This window comes from Pteropus vampyrus, unplaced genomic scaffold (genome assembly GCF_000151845.1).
Source record: "Pteropus vampyrus isolate Shadow unplaced genomic scaffold, Pvam_2.0 Scaffold22, whole genome shotgun sequence".
Classification (NCBI taxonomy): Eukaryota; Metazoa; Chordata; class Mammalia; order Chiroptera; family Pteropodidae; genus Pteropus; species Pteropus vampyrus.
Genome location: NW_011888803.1, coordinates 4049845 through 4065368, shown reverse-complemented (window position 1 = coordinate 4065368; position 15524 = coordinate 4049845).

Below are 15524 nucleotides of genomic sequence, written 5' to 3'. Positions count from 1 at the left end.
GTTAAAAAAGAAACAAATGTGAAACAGAATCTCAGTCTATTCCATCAAATAAGAAAAAAAAAAGTGGATAATCTAAGGAAGGTGGATTATAACAAATCGTGATCTCTAAGTCAACCAAATTTGGAAGAAGAGATTTAAATTTATATATTAAGGAGTGTCTGTTTCTCCTTGAAAAATACTACAAATTCTGAAAGTTTGCTAAAACTGGTTGACCAATTTAAATAAGGAACATGTTCAAAAGGGAAATTTGTTCAGAAACAAAATTTAAGTAAATGTTCTTAAAAATATACGTTGAGTTTTCCAAACCTCATCAGATAGTGGGTAAAATAAGTCTAAATTAACAGAAGTAATTCAAATGGTTCCGACTCCCTTCAAAATCTTACCCTGCATTGTGTAAAAGTCCTCAAGAGCATTTCAATGACCTAAAAAAAAACAAAAAAACTTTTTCCATCTTTATTAATTTCTATTCTCTTCACTTCATAGTATTTTAGAAGCTACTTGGATGTAGTTTCTAACTCTTGAAAAAAATATTGATGCTATGAGAGGTCCACTGTGGCAAACATCAGTGGGGTGGAGGGCTAGAAATAGTATTACTTTAAATGCCAGACTCTCCATTTCTGAAATTTTCATTATAACCTTCATTTGTAACTTCTATTTGGACCTCAAGATTTAAAAATCTGTGGAGCATCTCTGGCTAGATCTTATATAGGTATTTCCAATGCAGCAAATCAGAATAGAACTCAATAAATTTCATGTCAGATCTGCTTGTTCCCTGTGCTTCCTATTGCAGCTACTGGTGTCATCATGCTTCTAAAATTTCAATTTAGAAAATTTAAGGCCATTTTCAACTCCAGCTGTTTTTTATTTTTAATTAACTTTTACATTCAATAGGAAACCAAACCCTGTTGACTTTTGCTCTACAGTATCTATGAAATCTATCTGATATTCTTTATTCCCACAGTATTTCCTTGGGAATATTTTCTCTCATGGTGATAACCTCTTAATTAGTCTTCTTCATTGTCTTTTATTTCTCACATTTAATTTAATCTATACACTAGCTCCAAAATTTTCTTTCGGTAACTGAGATGTCACTCTTTGTTGCCTACGAAATATAAGAACAAACAGAAAAAACTCCAAACTTCCTTTGCACTTAATTCTCAATGCAATCTGATCTCCAGCCTACTTTTCTAGGCTTATTCTCTTAGATCTCCCTTTCACATTCTTGGTTTTCTAGTCATGGACAAACTCACCTTTCATCTGTATTTGTCTGACAGCCTCTTTACCCAAGCACGGAATTCTAATACCTCAAGCTGAAATGCTGAGGAACTCTTCCTTACCACCTTAAATTCTTTGTTAAATTTCTGCTCAGAGTTATCTTGTTTAAGGGTCAGTATTTATGAAATCTTATCTAATACCAAACATAATCAATTCCCCTTAAATTCTGTAGCATTTAAGTTTTTAGTTTCAGTAGGGTCTGATCTATCAAAATGACTGTCTCTTTTGTAAGACTGTGAATTTCTTGTACAAAAGAATCACATCATCTTCGTTTTTGTATTAATATATAGTTTTGGATGGGGCCGATGCAGAATAAACAGTTGTTACATTGAAGTTAATTAAATTGTAGATTAACAAAATATAAGGACTGAGTGATTTTGTTAAGCTCAGAGTAGAGAAATAAATCTTCCAGTTCCCCAATCACAGTGCCTTTGATAATAGCAGCAAAGCTGCCACCACTGTTTCCAAAGACGCCATTGAATCTGGAAACTGCAGACTATAGAACCTAATTGTTTTTGCTCCATTGGGGAACAATGCCCACACCATTGCAGGGAGTCATCAAATGAAGACATTGATGCTTTTGATATAAACCTTATCAAAATGGATGCATTGTGTTCTGCATCTCTTGTGACATAACTCAGTTCCAAATCTAAAACACAAAATGCATTTGTCAGAAACTAAATTACAACAGAACTCTAGATATTAGGACACTGGGAAATGTTTTGATTTATTTATCTATTTATTTATTTTCTTTACCAGTCTGAGCAGCACATGATAGCACAATAAAGAGTATTTAGAACCAAGGTGTTGTGAGCCAATGTATGGTACCTAAAAGTCCTCCCCTGGAAGTACTTGCCATTTATATGTACTCTTCATCTTAAGTCTAAGTTTCAAAACAAAAACAAGTAGAACCACAACATTATCTTAGCTAACATGATATAACTGTCCTTCTATAAATGAAAATGACTCCTATCAAGTACTGTTTCCATATCTGTGTAACCATTTCTCTTCTAATTCAGTCACAGCCCTCTTGATAATATTGTAAGCCAAGGATACAATTATAAAGTTAACCACCACCCATACTGAATATAAAATTGTAGAAGAATGGAAGAAATGGAGAAATAAAGGTACGGTTAGTTAATATAAATGTATACATCACATAACAAGGAAAATATGTAGTTAACCTACTAAAGTTCTCATTTGTAGAGCTGGTAATGATGCCACGGTTAGTGTTTATATATTTTTTCCTCCTCTTTTAAGTCTTTGCTTCATTTGCTTCTCATTCGCTGTCTCACAGGATTCTTTATTTGAATGGATAACTCAAAAATTCATATTTTGAGAGTCTAAACTCTCAGCAATCCTCCCTATGTTGATGTGCTATAGCTTTACCATTAACTTTTTAGCAATGAATATGGCAGTTCTGCCAGGCACACCAAATGATTCACAGGGTTCCAAATCTTTTCTATGTACTAATGTGCAACAGCTATCCTCTTTTCTCTGATTAATGAGGCTCAGTCACTGTAGCCCACATCATAACCTTCTTTTGTGCCTATAGACTAAATGCTATGAGATTACAGAATATCCAGGTGGAAGGCTATTACTATGTGTCCTGTTGTGGAAGAATTTTTTCCTTGAATACTATGATCTCTAAACTAGGAGATACTAAGGTCACAGGGATTGGAAGGAACACTTTTAAATGGTTCATAAAGTAGAGTAGTGAGAAGTGCCACTCCTTCCATTCTTGCTTTCTAGACTCATGTATTTTAGCTGTAGCAAAAAACAGCACTGTTATACTGGTTATTGGTTAAGAATATTATTCATATGCATACATTACCAAATCTTATAAAGTTATTTTTCAATTGGTACCATTACTGAGTAGTAAATATAATCTTCCACTTGTTTATAAGAATCACTATCTCTAGATGATGGGGCACATGGTATGACTTGAATACCGTGATAACTATCCCTTTGCTCCACTTCTTTTGCTATTAAGACCTTTGGTCAGAAGCAGTAATGCGTGGGATATATTAGAGTGAAGAAGGTAAATAAGTTTATAAACACTTTTTTTCCCAATTAATTATTGTGGGCAGGAAAGACAAGTCTACATGTATAGTAAGTATGTGTTCCTGTGTGGCAAATTGCTACATATTTTATTATCTAAAGAGTATAACATAAATGACATTTTGCTATGCAGTAGGCAGTTTTTCCCAGGAATAGTGCCATATTAGGGGCTCAGAATTATTATTATTATTTTTTTCTGTGCTAGTAAATAGAGCACTGAGACTAGGAAATACAACATTTATTCCAGATGTGCATGTGGCCAGCTATCAATCAGAAATTCTATAACTAAGGAATACATCAGGAAGCAACTTGTAGGCTCTGCCACACTTACTACAATGATGCTAATGTAAATCTAGTCTCAGTTTAAATTCAAATTATTTTAACAATAGATAGAAGTAAAATTTATAAAACATTATAAATTAAATGCTTATGTAACTTTATTGAGCAATTGTGCTAGGTCACTTCCCAAACTGTCTCATTGGATTTTCATAGTAGTCCATAAGTTTTTTTTTTTTTTTTGTTTGTTTGTTTGTTTTTTTAATATAGACATCTATATTATTCGCTTTAATATAGAGATTTAAAGGGCTAAGAAATTTTAAAATTTTGTCTATAATCAGAAGGTCAGAACTAGAAGACAAGCCTAATGCTTTTTTAAACACTACTTTTAAAGTAGAGATACTGCTTGACTTAACAAGTGGTTGGATTGAGTGTCTAAAATTTATTGAGTATTTACAATGTACCAGGCACTGTTGTACCAGGCACTAGGTTACAGTATTATATAGTTTCTCATTTAATCTATTTAATGACCACATTTAATAATATGTTATTATTTCCATTTGTAGTTGACAAAATTGAATTTTAAAGAGTTTAGACTATTTGCCTAAGATTGTATAGCAAATAAGCAGGATTCAGCCCAAGGCCATAAGACATCAGGGCACACACTGCTAAGTACACACAATACTGCCTTTGGAACTAAGATTAGATGGGAACCAGGTAACAGTTTAGATACAGGCATCATTTGTTTCAGAAGTTAGGAAAATATACATCAGTGATGTTGTGATAAAGAAATATCTATTTCTACATGAGCTGTAAACAAAGTATAAAAAATAATCTAAACAAAATTTCAATATAATTTATATCCTACAAAAATATTGAAGCATGAATTTCAATAAATTCCTTTTAAATCTAATTTGTTACTATAGAAAGATGGAAGGCATTCAACTACATAAATACATCTTTATAAAAGTCTTATTTTTAATAGCCATTTTATGACCTAGATTTATGCTCCACAAACAATTGAGACTCGACGTTTAAATCAGTCATTTATGTTGAGAGTAACGACTTTTAAACAGAATTCAAAGTCATTGCTGTGGAGTGAACGTTAAATATTCTGACACATTTTAGGAGTTTTTAAATGATTAAGAAATCTTCAAGTATCTTATTGTGCTTGAAATGTAAAAAAGTCTCATGTACAATACAGATCGGAGTAGATATTTCATTTTAAAAAATGTCAATGTAGCATCACTCTGAGAATAGTAAAATGCTTAGTTTCCATGGAATGTGTTTGACAGTAAGATTTTTAAAAGATCTAAGAGACTGACCTTTCTCCCCCTAAACTAAGTAGACTTTTTTAAATGAGCACATCTGGTTTACGTTCCTAAACCTCTGGCCTTTAAAAGCTTTGTTCCCAATTCACACAAAATACCATTCAGGATTGCTTGACATAGTGACCCTTCCCTGTAGGTGGTTAGAGGAATAAAGTGATTAAATAAAATCAGGAATTTAACATATATATAGCAAGTTAACATTTGCATCCCAAAATGATTAGTAAATAGTTACTGTTCATAAGTATATCTTATGCAATTTTATTTTTTTGAAGTTCTGATTATAAAGTTTTTTAAGAAGCATATTTGTCTTTTTCATAAATAGTTATAATATTATCTGGCAATTTAGAAAAAACACACAGTGTTAAAAACTGAAGGTTTTTTTTTGTTGTTGTTGATGTTTTATTTCAGAACTCCAGTGCTGTCTCTATAAAAAAAAACACTGAGAGGGTAGTCGGGTTAGATCCATAAATCCAGATGGCCATTCAACATTTAACAAACTCTTTGGTACTCAATTGAGTTAAACGTTAAATGGTGCATTGGCAAAGAAGATTTTATTTCTATAAGGCCCACAAATAAAAGTTGTTTGTGTGGAGTGTAATTCCTTCTGACTTTGCCTTCCATTTGCCTTGAGGACATATCAGTTTAAAAGTGTTCAGCACACTACACCATGCATAACAGGTAACCTGCCTAATTAAGTCCTGTAAGGATGTTCTAAGTAAAATGCTGAAGAGCTCCCATAACCTCTGCTTCACCCTCCCTGTGCACCAGAGCTTCTGAGGTTGAGAAACCCCAGCCAGTAACTCAAGTGTTTACACTTGAAGCTCAAATTTGACTTTGCCAGAATGGCTCATTTCACATTTTACAAATCTGTTTTCTCATTTGGAGGCAGAAAGAATCTGTCAATTTTTTATATTGTAATTCTCAACTTGTTCTGATAGTAAATAGTCTAACATATAACTATAATTCATATTGTAAAAATTATACTGTGTCTAGGACTGCTATATTCAGAGACCTAATAAGATTTACATCCATATTTTGAGTGCATTCATTTGGTATATTTCAATGAATTATTAATTATGACCAACAATAAAATATTATTTTGCTCAGATGCACAGCAATAGAAAAGATGCCCAAGAGAAATTTATCTGACAGCTCAAAACAAAATGGCCAAAATCCACTCATAGGTTGCTCATCTAACGCAGCATGAAGCATATTTGCCCATCAAATGCACTCAGTGAATGTTTTTCTCAACTTGTCAATGTTTTATCAAGAGAATAAAAAACTAACTTTAGGATTCAGATAAAGAAATCTCAATTTAATTATTTTAAAAAAATATGACAAGTGAATAATAACCTTTTAGGAAAGCTCCTCGATTATAATAAAAATTGATAACAATGTTTTTTTAATTAATTAACAACAATATGGTTAGAATTGTTATATAACCAAATGGCATATTATATCTTATTTCATCTTTTATTTACACAAAATACTTACCTCTTAACATAATCCCTTATAATCATTGTTTTCATTCTACTTAGTAAAATCCTTAAAGAGAAATACTAAGCAGTTACTCATCTTTTTTTTCTTTCATTTCACACATTGGACTGATTGCCAAATCAATCTGCCTTATTTATTCTACACGCATATTTCAAGTTTGTTCTTTTTTTTATTTATCCTTAGATATACTGCTTCAAAATGGGTTTGGCAGCATTTTTGTTTCCCAACTGAACAAATAGCTTGGTAATAAATCCTTCAGTCTGTTGCTTGGCAGCTGTCTCAGAGATATTTCAGAGACGTCATTTACAGTACTGGATAGTCACTGGTAGTTGAGTTGCCAGTGTTTAATGACTAGTCACTAGTTTTCTAGCCCCAGAAAAAGTTAATTGTAAACAACTAGAGATAACGATGACCACAAAAAGCTGACATAGTCAGCTAAACATACACGTATCTACCTGATTGTAGACCCAAATAATTAGAATCAGGCTTTGTAGTCCAAAAAAGCTGGATTTAATTTCTTGCTATGTAGGGACTTTGGAGATTACTTAATTCTTATGCTTCAGTTTCTTCATCTGAAATAATACTTGCCATGTAGTTTCATTCAGAAGATTGAGAAAATATTTGTGGAATATTTGCAATGCCAGACACAATGACATAATGCTTATAAAGAGTAGTTACTATAATTAGATCAACTCAAAGTTCTAAAATCAACCTTTTATGTCAAAATAGTTCTTTCCTATCCTTGCTTAGACTGTATCTGCCATTATTCCATCTTTAAATTTACACAAATCCCTCATGATCTTCAAGCCTATCCTTCAAAAGAGGTATATAGAATTTTCCCTTTATCTCCAAGCTGCTCTTAATTTTACTTTCCCTCTTTATTTCAATATTTTTTTTATAAAAGCCTTTAAAATCAGAGACTGCTGAGATTTTTTAACCTTAATTTTTAAAAATTATTTGCCATTTTAAATAAAGTGTGAGTTTTCATAAAAGTCCAGATTTGTGCTTTCTCTTGAAAAAATTCAAAGTTAGGTTGTATTGAGCCCACATTAGTTCATGACAAAAATCAGTTGGGCCTGGGCAATGGCTTCTCTTAGCAGTTTATCCATCATAATTCAACCAGATTCCTACATATCTATTACCTCTGTAATAACAGAGATATTTATAATAGTAAAAGGCATTTAACCTTGTGTTCTCTGCCTCAGAATCTTGTCCTAAGGCTAAATTATGAATCTAAAATGCTTGTGTATTAGATTTACTTTTTTGTGTTTCTCTTCTTATTTTGAAAAGATATTTTGGCATCACTTAACTCAGTTCTGTCTAGACCTGAAACTTTTACAAATAACCTCCCTTCGCTTCCCATTAAGTACTTTTATTTTAGCTTATATGTCATGTATATATTCTTAGCTTCTAAAATTCACTTAAAATTAATAGACATTACATTCTGGCTGTGAAATATATGAACATTATGAATATATGAAAAGCAATGTAATTTAAAGAAATATAAATACAACACGAAACATAGTATTAATAGAGAGAAAGGCAAATTGTAATAAAATGTAAGGCTAAAGTGATATGATAATAATGTAAACAAGAAGAAAATACAAGGAAAACCTCATTGTAGCATGAGGGAAGCTACCTGGAGACAGTGATATTTGACGAGACCTTGAAAAGTGGCATGATTTTTAGAGTTGGAAATAAAGGGCCTGGCAAAGAGAATAGTAGAATAAAAGTATAAATAGGCACACATGCAAAATATGATTGCTATTTTGGAGATCAAGTTGTGATGAGGAAGCAGGTGAAGGATGGTGGAAGATAAGTATGTTAAGTATATTATAACCAGAATGGCCATTTGCTTGACTGATAGGCCAAAGAGGACTTCATTTTAGTAAGATACCAAAAGCATATATGTCAAAGATAGAATAAAAATAAAATTGAACCAATTTATATAATGTCCAATACAAATTTTCACTGATTTAGGGCCAAACCTATGCCACCCAGCATTGACAAGATGGGCATTCCTCTCTAGTTGTGAGAAACTAAAAAAGGTAAAAACTTTGAAACATCAGGGGACAGGCATAAGAGTGAATGTTGGTTTCCAGTGTTGTTCTGTAATTTGCAAGATCTGTAATGAGAATTCATTTTAATATCTATTCTGAACATAAATGCCCCAGGGTCCATTTCCAGATTAAATGCCAGTCATCCTGTGCTATGCAAGAGCGAACATGGCTCTTCAAAAACCTTTTACAAATCTGATCATTTGTCTTCTATTTTGCTTTTAATTATCTCACTTCCAATTCACCCAGTTTACAAAAAAACTTTAAAAATGTTGTAATGATATATTAATGTGTATTCTTTTTTATGTTAAAATCATCACCTTTTTCAAGATTACAAAAGATATCAGTTTTCAGACATTGTATCACTCTGGCATTAAAATTTGCAGGATCAACATTACTAATAAATATTCCACTAGAAATTAACAGTCTCTTTATTTTCAAGGTTACTATAAGAGGTGTTTTACAACTTGCTATGAACAAATTATGCTAGCAAAGCTGAGTGTTGTCACTTTTTTTACTATAGTGAAAAAGACTAAGGGGAAAAAGTAGACATTGTAAAAGTGATTTATAATTATAGCTCCAAATGTCTTTATTATCTTTGACTTATTTCTATGTTTTTTACTTCAAACATTAGAATGTATAATAACTTTTATTGTTGATAATATGTTTTTAAATTACTTGAAAAATAATTACATGCTCTTGATATCTTTGTTTAATGTCATCCTCATAATCCATGTACAATTTCTGCTTTATATGTAAGATTATTTTATAATAAATCTTCATGATTGAGATTTTAAAGAGATTCACCTTATATCAGTATTTTATAGAAAAAGGGATGATGATTCCTTTAAAGTTCAAAATATTAAGATATTTGGTCTTCTTCATTCTAATCCCCACATTGACAGACTAGAGTTAACATAAACTTCATCTACAAAAAAAGTATGGCATACTTAAAGCTATTATAATGTAAAGAATTAATTGAATTAAATTATTTTGAAATTAGGATATATCAATAATTGGTATAACTCAATTATTATTCAGCTCAAAGACATCTAAAGCTACAAACAGCCTGAGATTTAGGTCTGCAATCGTGAGATAGTTGCTGAGAAGACTACTGAACTTCCTGTCTGATACCCATTGCCAAGGTGTGGCCACTGATGGAAATTGTGGCCAACAGAAATCACCCTGGAGATCTGCAAGATGAATACAGAATGGAAGGAGATATCATAATTTATCCTTGAAGAACATTCCCATTGTCTCTTGGATAGCCATAATAGAGTAGTCATTTAGTCATTGATAATTATGGTGTGGGGGGAGATATGTTTTTCACTGAAGAGAAAGCATATAACCTTTGCAAATTTGTAGGCTCAGTGTTAAATATAACACTTGATAGCATTGGAGGTCCAGAGCTCATTTAGTATTCTAAATGCCTACATGTTGAAAAAAAATTATTATACAATTAATATTCAAGTTGACTAATGATCAAACATGTCTAAAATAAGACATTCTTTATTTCCAAAACTTTTAGGTAAGAAATTTTAAATTAAATTTTTATTGTTTGTTTTCTATACTTTACATTTTATTGTTTGTTTTCAATTTAACACATGAGTTACAAGTTCCCTTTGTAATGTATAGATTATTATATGTTGGAATTTCTTTCTCAATTGATAAATATTTGAGCTTCCTTTCCTTATAGAGTCACATAATGCAAAAGAGTCTACTATGCTCCAGGTTCCAGACATGTACTGAACTGCTTCTGAGGAAAACTGCCTTGCCCAAAGTCCTGCAGCACTGCAGTAACTTTAAACAGCTCTTTATACACTTTCTGTACCAAATCATCCTATCCCTAGCCATAACTCTTTGGACCAAGAATAGAGATTGAATAAGTAAAATAGGACATTTGATGGTCTGTGAGTTCTAAATGAGCAGGGGATAGAATTTAATACCTTGAGAATATAATTTTCTAGATGATACGATAACAAAATTCTCAATATATTAAGCTGCTATTGGATTTCAAGACTACCGCCGTACCCTGCCAACGCTATTCACTCTTCAGTGTTGTCTAGAAAGATCTAAACACCAGAGCTGATGGGCAGAGAAGAGCACTGCCTATTTGGAACACTGAATCCCAGGATATAAGAAAGAAAAGACTCTGCCTGTTATCCCAGTTTAAAGTTTCTTTCATGTAACCAAGTACTTAATTAAGGTGAATAATAAATAATGACATGAATCATCAACTATATTGACCTGTCTGGAGCCAGTCACAGATCCAAGACTTTTGCAATGTCTTTAGTGTTGTCAGGTATATGTGTTTGGATTTAGATATTTGTATAAACCTCAAAGCCATGCCTTTATTTTCCCTTTTTAATTATATCTTTCTTCTTAGTACTTCACTTGAGAAGGTCAGTATCACCTCTAGGTGGCCCACAGTATTGATTACTTCCATTCCCAAATTTGGCTTATACATAGTATAATTATACCATCATAATACAGGGGATGGAGAGGTGCCCTGGGTCATCTTGTTTGGCTCTTGCTTGTTCACTATTTCCTTAGTGCTAACCCAAAAGTTGCTTGACTTTATTTTCAAATATGTACAAATCATATAATGCTGTTTATGTAAAGTAGCAGGTTTTACTTTCTATTATATTTTATAGAGAGCAATTAAAGTTAAATCGACCTATTTTTGTCTCTCATTGTCTTTGTGCTATTGGTTTTATTTCAATTTACACCAGTTTTTCTTCAAAATGACTTCTCCTTATTTCTCTAATACTATTTACATGCTAGCATACAAATATATTTTATTATCAACTTTATTCCCTATCAATGAAATTAAGGAGCTCATAAAATGCAAATAAAAGCAATGTGTATGTTTTGGAAGACAAATCAAGACCACTTGTTTAGCTCTTCCTTCCAACCAGATATTCTGTTGAAAGCTCCTATTATATGGAAATTCTAGAGATCTTTGCAATAAAACTTTATTACTTGAGGTAACCTAAATGAGGCCTTTTTTTCTTGCATTCGTTATGCTATTAAGAATTACTTGACTTATGCAATTCTTAATGGCATAAAGATATACTCATCCTTCTCTGTTAGGACTTACTGTTCTCTTTATAAAGCTAGCAGACTTTCTGTGAAAGATTTTAGTAATAAAATTCTCCCTTTAGTCATTAATAATACCTACATGTTAACCAGAGTTAGACTAATGTTTGTCTTTAGAATTTCTAGTACTTAGATGATACTAAAATAATTCATGTTGCTTCTAACTAAATTATATCATCAAAATTTTTCATATAATCTCTGCTTATTGAAATTTTCTACTATTTTCTAAATATGACTGAATAATATTTTGGGGTACTAATTTATGTTTAATTCTTCTGTCTGCATTTTTTTTTTCTTTTCTACTAAGATAGTTGGCTCTGTGTTTTATTTCCTCAGATAAAGTATGTAGTGACATTTAAAGTAATGGTCACCTATAAAATGTCCTAGAATTTTTTTTCTAATAATCTCAGTATATGGAAAAAGGTAGAGTCTGAGAGAAAAAAATGGTATTGGGAAAAGCAGAAAAGATAAAAGTGTTTCCATAAGGCTCAAAAAATATCTTTTGGCTGTGGATAGAAGAGAGAGGCATATAGTCTCTAGAATGGTAGAAACTGGGGTTCTATTTTCTGACAATGTCTTGATTGAGGCCATAAAACCCTAGAAAGGTAAAGTTTCAGAAAGATCACTGAATGTAGTAACAGAGACAGCAACAATTCTGCCTCGTATATGATCACCATATGTCAAGTGATGCCCTGTGGAATAGTCAAATCTCCCAGACTTGATTGACAAACACAAACAGATAAATGGAATATCTCTGCAGCCAAGTATGTAGAATGTTAATTGGTGAACTGAAAGACTGCTCCACCCCACCCAACTGCATGGACCCAGTGTAAGATTAAGGAATCTTAAATATGTCAAGTTAAGGATTGGATACAAGTTCTAACAATGACTAAGATAAGGTTGTTCTGTTTTATTGGGATGTAAGCTAGCAGAATTCAATTTAGAAAATAAGAAAGTGCATTTTCAACATATCTTAGTTTTTTAGCTTAGATTTTTCCTTTATGCAAATTATCAGAAACTAGTCACATTCGTACAATAAAGTATAACTACTTTAAAATATATTGCGCTATTTATATTTTTATACACTAATCAGTTATAATTTTCAATGAGAAAAGTAGGAAGTATTTAAAATAGTACTTACATATTGTCTTTTATCCATGTTCACAGGGATCTCACCATTTTAAAGATGACTAACATCATTAGCTAAGGGTATTATTTTTTGTCCTTTTTTGTTTTGTTTTTTGTTTGTTTGTTTGTTTGTTTTTACATAGTATATGTTAGTGCAAAACCTAGAATTAAAGTCTAAGACATGAGTTGATTTTTAAAAATGAGATCTAAAGAAAGATCTTATTATATTTAGAATATCTAAACATTTCAAGAAGCATCCTGATTCTACAGTCTTTCCTAGATTTTAAAAGTTCAACAGTTTATAGTCTCCTGTATTCCTTTCCTCTCATGAGACCAAATGCTTCAGAGAAATGACTTCCTAATGTGGTAAATTGAGATCTAACTACTAATTACTAATTGTTAGTGTAATTCTTGACCTGGTCTCGAGAGCTGGAAATCAAATCCTTGTCTCTAGAGTGAAACCAGATCTAATAGGTAGCTTTTGAGTTGACATGGAGAGAGTATATTAAGAATTGATTGACTTTTAAAGTGTTACCTTAATAAGCAGCATTGGATGTAATGTGTTTGAAGCTCAAACTAGGTGAAAGTATTTTCCTTTTCACTGACAGTAGTTAAGTACAAAATTTCTCTATTCCTTTACTTAGAGTGAAGAAGCATATTAATGAAAAAAGTATAAGAAAGTTCCCCATTCGTACATTTTTAATAGCTTCAAGCTGTTAACAGTTACATTGTCCTTAGGTATGGGGTGGCACATGCTATGGTTAACTGATTAGCACAGAGTCTCTTGACATACAGACATTTTCTGTTACTGGTATCAGCCATGAAAATATATTTCCAAGCAATTAAGCCTTAACTCCTGCTGGTTTAGAAGCCATGAACCTTCAAATTCCCATTCAAATTATTCAACTCCTACCACTGGTGGAAAACACACACACACACACACACACACACACACACACACACACACATACACACACACACACACAAACTTCATTAGTAAAAGAAACAAAGAAATCTATTGATAACTTTTTAAAGTTTCTTTAACATGGGAAAAATGCAAGTGTTCAGATTGTAAACTCCAAAATGACCTCACTTTCTTCTTTCATAACTCTAAGGATTTAATTTATGAGGTCTTAAGGTTTAACAACACACTTCAAAAAGAATGAGAACAGCAAAATAAATATATGAAAGGTTATATGTAGGGGAGCAGGGAGAAAACCAGGGCAAAGGAAGTAGGATCATTACAAAACTGTGTAGTTTCAACAAAGTTCTACATAAACTAGATATTCACTTGAAATTTCTAAAATTAGAACAATTAGATATTGAACACATAGATATAGTATTTAGCATACAGTTCCTGTTATGTTAACAGACAATTTCTTCCCCTTCTCACTCTACTGGAAGTTTGTTAAGCCTCATGGAGACATTATGGATGACTCTGTTTTCTTATCCCTAAAAAGAATAGAGCAGAAGGGTGATGTGAGTTCAGAAAAACGGGAGCTCTCATCAGTAATAGTTTTGCATAGTATTGGAGGATATTATAAAAATATATGTTTCATTCTTAAGGACTGTATTATCATTTTCAGTGACCTACTAACCAACTTGTTCCAATATCTCTTAAGCAAATTTACCTCTACAAAGGTAGCATTATATTTCAAAAACATATTACTAGACTTAACAGTATGTTAGTGGGAACTGGAGTGGGTATCTGTATCAATTATTGCTAGTGACATGCTCCATTAGTGATTCTCTATTTTCTGGTTATATTATATTCCTTGATAGCAGTTTCCTATGTTTATTCCATATATAAACTTGAAAAGTTCTATTTCTTAAGGAAGTCAAATAATTTTAATATAAAGCTCTGCATAGATAGGTGACCTACTTTTTTAAAAATACTGTAGAGTTGTGCAGTAGAGTTACTAGGGGAATCTAGAGCCATTCTCTCTCTCTCTCTTTTTTTTTTTTCTATTTAGATTTTAAATCTGGACTTTGATTTCTTAGTCTTTTATTCTCACAGTAATGACAAGTTATCATGTTTTTAGCTCTTCAGGTGAATGTTATTACATATTTACACTATCAGATTATTTTGAGAGCTTCCTGGGTGCATCTTTCAAGGGTAAGAAAGAAAATGAGCCAAGTAGATTATGATGAAACTACAACACTGGAATTGTCTCTGGAGAAGTAAATGTCTATTTTAAGTGTATTTCTCAATTGACTACTAGAAATTACATTTATGACATCAGCATGGAAATGAGTCTCACTTGTGTTATTTGATCATTATCAGGGTTGATCATTGCTAAAGTCTGTCATCTGTTGCCACTTTTCCTGTTGCTTTTACCCATGCCCTTGTAAGTTTTATAAAACTCTTTATTAAAACCAACCAAAATGTATTCTGTAGGACTTAAAAAATACCAAAGAAGTGAGGACTCCTCTTCAGGAACTTAGAGTCTCTTCAGAGAAATAAAATAAACATACTAACTTGTAAGTAACAGTCCAACAAAGAGTGGAATACAAGTCAGGACAGTAAAGACTTAAAAGGAGGCCTCACTTACACATCCATTGTTGGGTAAAGCCTCACTGAGGAAGCAGGATTTGAGTTGGATGTTGAAAATGAATGGAATTGCCCTTGAGAATGAGTAATTCCAAATATCTACGGGGAAGGTAGTGAGAGACAAAGAAATTATTTGAAATTCATCATTATCATAGTAATAAAGGAGAATTTAATTGAAGCCTGATTGTGTAGGGCACTAATATAAGTTTAAAGTGTTTCAGTTATTTTCTTATAGACAAAGAGGAAAAT